Source organism: Pinus tabuliformis, chromosome 2_2 (assembly GCF_031772625.1).
Source record: "Pinus tabuliformis cultivar Carrire ecotype Pingquan chromosome 2_2, CPIR1, whole genome shotgun sequence".
NCBI classification, from domain to species: Eukaryota; Viridiplantae; Streptophyta; class Pinopsida; order Pinales; family Pinaceae; genus Pinus; species Pinus tabuliformis.
In genome coordinates this window covers 1283202748-1283209602 of record NC_142300.1, presented here as the reverse complement: position 1 = coordinate 1283209602, position 6855 = coordinate 1283202748, and the positions used below count along the sequence as shown (strand labels likewise).

Here is a 6855-nt window from a genome sequence, read left to right as displayed (position 1 = left end):
CAAACCCATCAGCAATTTGTTGACGATACAATGCTCTTCGGGCACCCCTCTGCTAAAGAAGCCACTGCCTTCAAATCCCTTATTTCCCTTTTCTCAGAAGCTTCAGGCACCTCCATTAATGCGTCCAAATCTCAGCTTTTATTCTTTAATACCCCTCCCTTCCTGCAAAGGATCATAGCTAGGATCCTAGGATTCACAATTTCACACTTGCCGTCAAAATACCTTGGTGCCCCTCTCACTGATTCTGCTATCAAGCAGATTACTTGGAAATCGTTACTGGACAAAATAGAAGCCAAGCTCTCATCTTGGACTTATAGAGCTTTAAATCTAGCTGGCAGACTTGTTCTAATCAAAGCAGTTCTACAAGCTATGCCGCTTTATTTATTCTCTCTTCTAGCAGCTCCGAAAGGGATTTTAAAAGAAATTCGAAATCTTCAGAGGAACTTTCTTTGGGGATCTACAAGCTTGAACCGGAAATGGGCTCTTGTCAAATGGACAGAGGTTTGCAAACCAAAATCGGAAGGTGGGCTTGGTCTCAGAGATCCGCTACAAAGCAATAACACCATGAGTGCTAAAATTTGGTGGAACTGGGTCTCCAAGCCAAATACACCCTGGGCACAATTATGGCAGGCCAAGTATGCTCAAGGCAGTCAAGAGAATGAACTCATCCGAATAAATCCAACATCGCAGGGATCTCTAATTTGGAACAATGCAAAAACCCAAAGCAGCTTCCTTCAGGAGCATAGCTTCTGGGAAATCAACTCAGGCAAGACAGCTCGTTTTTGGGAAGATTCTTGGCAACAACTTCCCAAACTGGCTAATTTATTCCACAAACCACATTGGCAAGCTCAAATGAACCAAGCAAACATTCCTTCAGTACATCAGTTCTGGCAACCGTCTACAAATCATGACTTCCAAGCATGGAAACCAGCGAGTCTCTGGCAAGCAGATTGGCAGGGAGAAGAACATGCAGATATAGATCAGGAACTCAGCAGCAGAAAGATTCGAATCTCGAATCAGCTAGACAAACTCAGATGGGGCTACACAACCAAGGGTACTTTCACAACTAAGGAAGCTCATCAACTACGATACTCCAATCCCAGAATGGCAAAAGATCAACTATGGGAGCAAGTCTGGCAAGCTGGGCATTGGCCTAAAATATCAACCTTCCTGTGGCTTCTCAGTAGAAAACGCATTCTAACCTGGGATAATTTGAACAAAAGAGGCGTTGTAGGGCCTTCTAGATGCCCAAACTGCAATACAAATGGTGAAACTATCAAACATTTAATGGAAGATTGTACGCTAGCAAAACAAATCTGGGGAAGAATTGAGAAATGTAGCAGGAGAACACACCCAAGGCCGGAGGACATTACAGACACTATAAGGAACTGGGAAAAATATCCATACAAATGCCGGATACTTAATTCCTTATGGCGCATTATACCAGGATTCGCTTATTGGACACTGTGGAAAGAGCGAAATCACAGAATATTTAACAGTACCTCAAGATCTATAGATGATATCTGGCTCAAGCTAAAAGAACATCTACAGGAAACTCTAGCCATCAAAGTCTGGAATAAGGATGACATGCCGGAAACTCAACAGGAGCTTTGCATTATGAAGGAATGGAATCTAAATCTCAAATACTTAGTCAAAGAGACAATTAAAACCTCCACCAGATCAGCTTCACCCTCTTTTTGGTCCCCACCTGCGCACAACTCCTATAAGCTCAATTTTGACGGTGCAGCTAAAGGCAATCCAGGACCTGCTGGTTTTGGAGGAGTCATCCGACGTCACAATGGAGAAGCATTGATGGTCTACTACGGCTCCATAGGGAAAGATACTAACAACGCTGCAGAGCTAGAAGGTCTCTGGAAAGGTATATGCACAGCTGAACAGCATCATCTCTCACCTCTTGAAGTAGAAGGCGACTCACTCATCCTTATAGAGGCAGCTAAACGAATGCAAGCAGGAGCTAAGGCGGTCAAAATAGCCAAAAGTTGGAGATTATTAAATCGCCTGGAATCCCTGGAAGAAAAGCTCCAAGCTCTCCAGAATCTTTCCTTCCATCATGTAAGGCGGACAGCTAACCAGGTAGCTGATCGGCTTGCTAATCAGGGAGCGTCTCAGTCTATACATTTCTTCTCCGGCCCTCTGGATATGATAGAAGATGACAAGCTCAAAAAGGATTGTATCGCTTTGGTGCATAAAGAAATCCTTTCCCCGGATGCGGGTGTCTAATCCGAAAAGAAGGAGGGTACAGCTAGCACGAGGAGGCCACATGGCCAACGCTAGCTGCCACGAGTCAACCGAACGCGGGAGGAGGTCTGGCAGGTTGGAGAATTTAATGTTGAAGCCTTCGCGCCTGAGTTCATTCGCATTAATGCGAGTAGACGGTGACTGTAAGGAGCATTCATGGCGCTCGGGGTTCAAGAGCAAGCCATGGAACTTAAGGAGGCGGACTGGTATGGGGAGCGACATTCTCAGCAAGCTAAGTGTGGGAACACTCTCTGGCCTCTGGCGATTTTGGAGTTTAGGAATTGGCTTGGGGACGCGGAAACTCCGGTTTTCTACATCCTCATGGCCAGAACCAGAGAGAGGCAACCATGCCGAAGAGGAATGGGTCGTGGAGCACCAGGTCGCCCTCCTGCAGCTGCAGAGGCGCATCACCATTGTTGTTGTCAATATTGTTTCCGCAGGGCCGGAATTCCCCATCTGCAGGCATTCTCGTTCCTGGACTCTGATGCCCCGCCTGAGCAATTGCCAAGGCCGCTGGTGCTTCCGGCTTATGGCTCAACCATCTTCAGGCTGGGCAATCTCAATGTCCACATTTCAATTCTCTTTATTAGAGATGCAGAAGAGGAACACGATGACAGCAGAGTTCCTACTTCTGCAAATCTGGAGAATAAGGCAGGGGAACAACTGGGGGAAGCAAAGGGAAAGGAGCCAATTCAAGCAAAAGCACAGGATGCGTCGACGTCTAAAGCTGGAGAGGACTCGGAAGAGGAGCTGGTGGGCTGGGGATACCCGATTGTGGAGATGGAGCCGGAAGAAACGGAACCAGCAGACTAATTTCTCTAGTCATTCCCATGCCAGGTTCATTTTGATGATTTTGGGTCTCGGTCATATGGTCATGTCCTATAATTCTCTGTCTGGTTCGAGTCTTGAGCGTGGGTCTAGTAATCTTTATACAGGTCATGCTCTGTTTGTTACTAAGTTTTTCAGTTGTGTCTGGGAGTTCGCTAATCCTCAATGTCACCCCTGCGTGGGTTGTTCTGCTTCAGTCTCGGCCCCTGCGTGGGCACTGTCAAAGTTAAACTCTGTTTTTTGAGGTAGTTTTGGGGCAGCCAATGCTTAGAGTATGAAATTCTCAGCTGCTTACCACAGAGCCATAGTTGGCCATGGAAAACTTGTTTCTCTGCTTGTAATTTATTCATGTATATAATATAATACCCTAGAGTAGTTTTATGGAGAAAAAAAAAAATAATATTTTATTTTTAAATGCAAATTCATTTATATATATTGGATTCTTCCTCATAATTGATTTTGGTGTCCATTAAACTTTACCTAATTCCCAAAATATATATTCTCTAGAAGTACCCACTCCAAAAATTTGGGTGATTTGATACCACTTTGTAAACAAAAGGGTTGTTATTTGATGGAATCTCCCTTCAAATCTTTTTAAGATGGTTCAAGTATCAATTCACAATACATTAGAAATGGAATTATTAGAATGGTTGGCTTTCTAGAAAATCAATCCACCATCTAAAACCACTTGATGTCCCCCAAGCAAGACTTAAGCTCAATAAGAACCAAAGGAAACACTTCCTATGTCTCTCACTGAAGCACTGTCAAAACGAGGTGATGCCCCCCCACAAGACTTAAGCTTAATGAGAACAAAGGAAAACACCCCCTAAGTCTCCTACTCAATAAATAAACTCTGTGTAACAAATGGCATTAATAAATCACAAAATTCCAATTAAATAAAACAATTGTGTGATGGAGAGCTCATTGGTTTTAGCACCACCATAACTCTCAAGGTTATGGTGCACAAGAAAACTTGAGCTCTTGTTCTTGGTACCATAGTTCTTCCAATAGTGAAGTTCTTCCTTCTATCAAATGTCCAAGTGCAACATTCAGCCTGAGTACCTCCCTAAAATTAGGTACACCCAAAACATCCTCTTACCCAATCAATTGATATTGAAGTAGTTTTCAATTGCTCCCACTAATAATAAATCAATAACAAATCTTCTTTCTCATGGAAACAATTGTCATCCAACCTTCCTCCTTAGTGATAATTTTCCTCTTTTCTATTTTCCCATAAAGTAACAATGTTTTTCCAAGAAAAATTATTATTTTCCAATCCCCTGTTCAACCCCCTTCTAAAATCATTTAACACACCTTGATAAGTTTAGAGAAAGATTAAGGTTAAAATTAAGAACATTGAGATTATAAATTAAGACTTTATTAATTAAAGCCTACCCCTTAGGTCTTTCACCCTAAATTAATTTATGAACCAATAATTAAAAGTTTTAAATTAATGATTTTCAATGCCTTACAAGATCATAAAGTAAGCTTACACTTTTTATTGAAAAATCATTTTGCAATAATATGATTTCCACCACCTTATTAATATTTATTTAAATTACTTGTAACATCTAACTTAAATCAATATAAATTTCAAAATATAAATATATATTGCCTTCTTCTTCAAAACAAAGAAGTTAATACCTCAATAACATTACATTAATATACTCAGTACAAATCAACATAAATAAATCACATAAGATATATCATTAAAAAATAAATTAACACAAATTATAATCATAAATCAATATATTAATTATACCTCTTCATCATTCATATATATATATATATATATAATAAATACTAATTTATATAAAAATAATATTTATCACATAAAAATTATCATACTCAAACTACAACCTCTCCTAATCAATTAGATAAGTGAACATATAAAAAATATTATATTTAATTTATAATTATAATATCTATAAAAATAACAATAAATATCCAACTACAAGAATATCCATATTTATAAAATTAATAAAAAAAGTGCATAAATTAAATGTTATTGCTTTCAAAATGTCTACTATTAAACAGTAGATTGAGAATTCCATTTTTTATTTTATAAATTCTATTTGATACTTCCAACTCTAGGCCAAGGTTAAAACAATAAAAAATATAATGACGATGACAGGAAAATAAAATTTTAAAGATTTAACATATGACAGATGGAAGGTCCATTGCGTATAAAAATGGCGATGCATGATCGAATGGCCGCCATATTTCAGGGGAGATACATACAAATGGCCATTGTTGAGCGTTACGCGTAAGTTGACTCTCAAAATTTAATGTCTTTGTCATATTATTGCAAGAAAAATGAATATATACTTTAATCATGATTCGAAGGAATTCTAATGTTGTGGACAATGTATGGACGTCATTAGATTTTTGAAGTAAGTGGCTCTGCTTTGTAATCAAGAAAACTACTATCATATGATACTTTTATTTCCTTGAGGCTTCTCAGTTTGAGAATCTGTATGGCTGAGATTAGTAGCTAGCAAGTTTGTAGAAAGTTTGTAGATATGTCCCTAGAAATCCAACAAAATCCATTGGGTTTCGACGCAAAATGTCAAGAAAGTGGTGGAGATAGACAAATCCTTGTCAAAAATCACTGTGAGTACTTATCAGAATTCCCAGAGCCAAGTTACAAAAGATTCTGGGAAAGATTGAAGAGCAATTTGCATTTTAAAGCAAGATGGGCAGAGGTGAATGGATCGTTGGGAGACTTGGGTACATTCATTTGATAGCATAATAACGATTCTATAATGCGGAATAAACACTTAAAAGAATCGAAAAACTTTAATACCAATAAATCATACCTTCGGCCATTGATGCTACTCACACTCCGATATCAGACTTTCCGCTATGCTTGAGGCAGTGCACTTCCCTTTTGTTTTCTGGCGTTGGCTCGATCAAAACTGGTAGTAATGAATTCACACAATTATAGTATTATAGAACAAACTAAAACCATACTTCAGTCGCCATCGCCTGCTATAAAACGTTTGCAGTTCGAATCACAATTTTTCTAGAAAATATGCATGTGAACAGAAAGAAACTCATTAGTTGTTAACCGTAAGGTACAATGAATTCACACGGGATTCCAATCACAAAAATGTCCCTCCATGCACAGAGATAGGTTGTCCCGATTGTGAACTTCAAAGTAACAGCCAAGTGGAAAGACAGAGACAAACAGCTTTGCAAATGTCGCCCTTAGATTTACAAAATTCACCCAAAATCTCTCATTCGTGTGGCACTTCCAAGCTTTGCTCACTCTAATTTGATGGTGTAAGGCTGAAGGGAATTGAGTGGTGAGCTTGGGGACCAAACAGAAGTATTTATAGCCAAGCTTCCATCAAGCTTTTGTTGGCTATGTGTCAAGTGTTCCACAGAACATGGTAGAGAACTGCAGAGGGAGTAATGGACCACTCTAGGAGCTCCCAACAAAAAACTAATGAACTGCAGTCAGTTTCTAAATTATCCGTGGTCGAATGGTCAGTTGGTTTCTAAATTATCGGCAGTCATTATGGGAGCTAACAGTCGTTATGGGAGCAACATTCTCCCACTTGGTCCATACTTCCAATCTTAATGTCTCATCTTAAAACCCATTGATAATCTGTATTAAGTAATAGATACATGAATCATGACGATAAGTCCTCTAATGACGAGTATTATCTTCCATGTATTACTATGTATTTATTGCTATTATAATTTATGTGGCAACAATTTCTTGATGAATAAACCTTACATTTATTCTTGGTCCTACATAGA

General features: G+C 39.1%; 1 pseudogene; it reads left to right on the top strand.

Moving 5' to 3' along the window:
- Positions 1–5609: 5609 nt before the first annotated feature.
- Positions 5610–6855, top strand: part of LOC149198161 (molybdate transporter 1 pseudogene) — an 8319-nt pseudogene continuing 7073 nt past the window's right edge.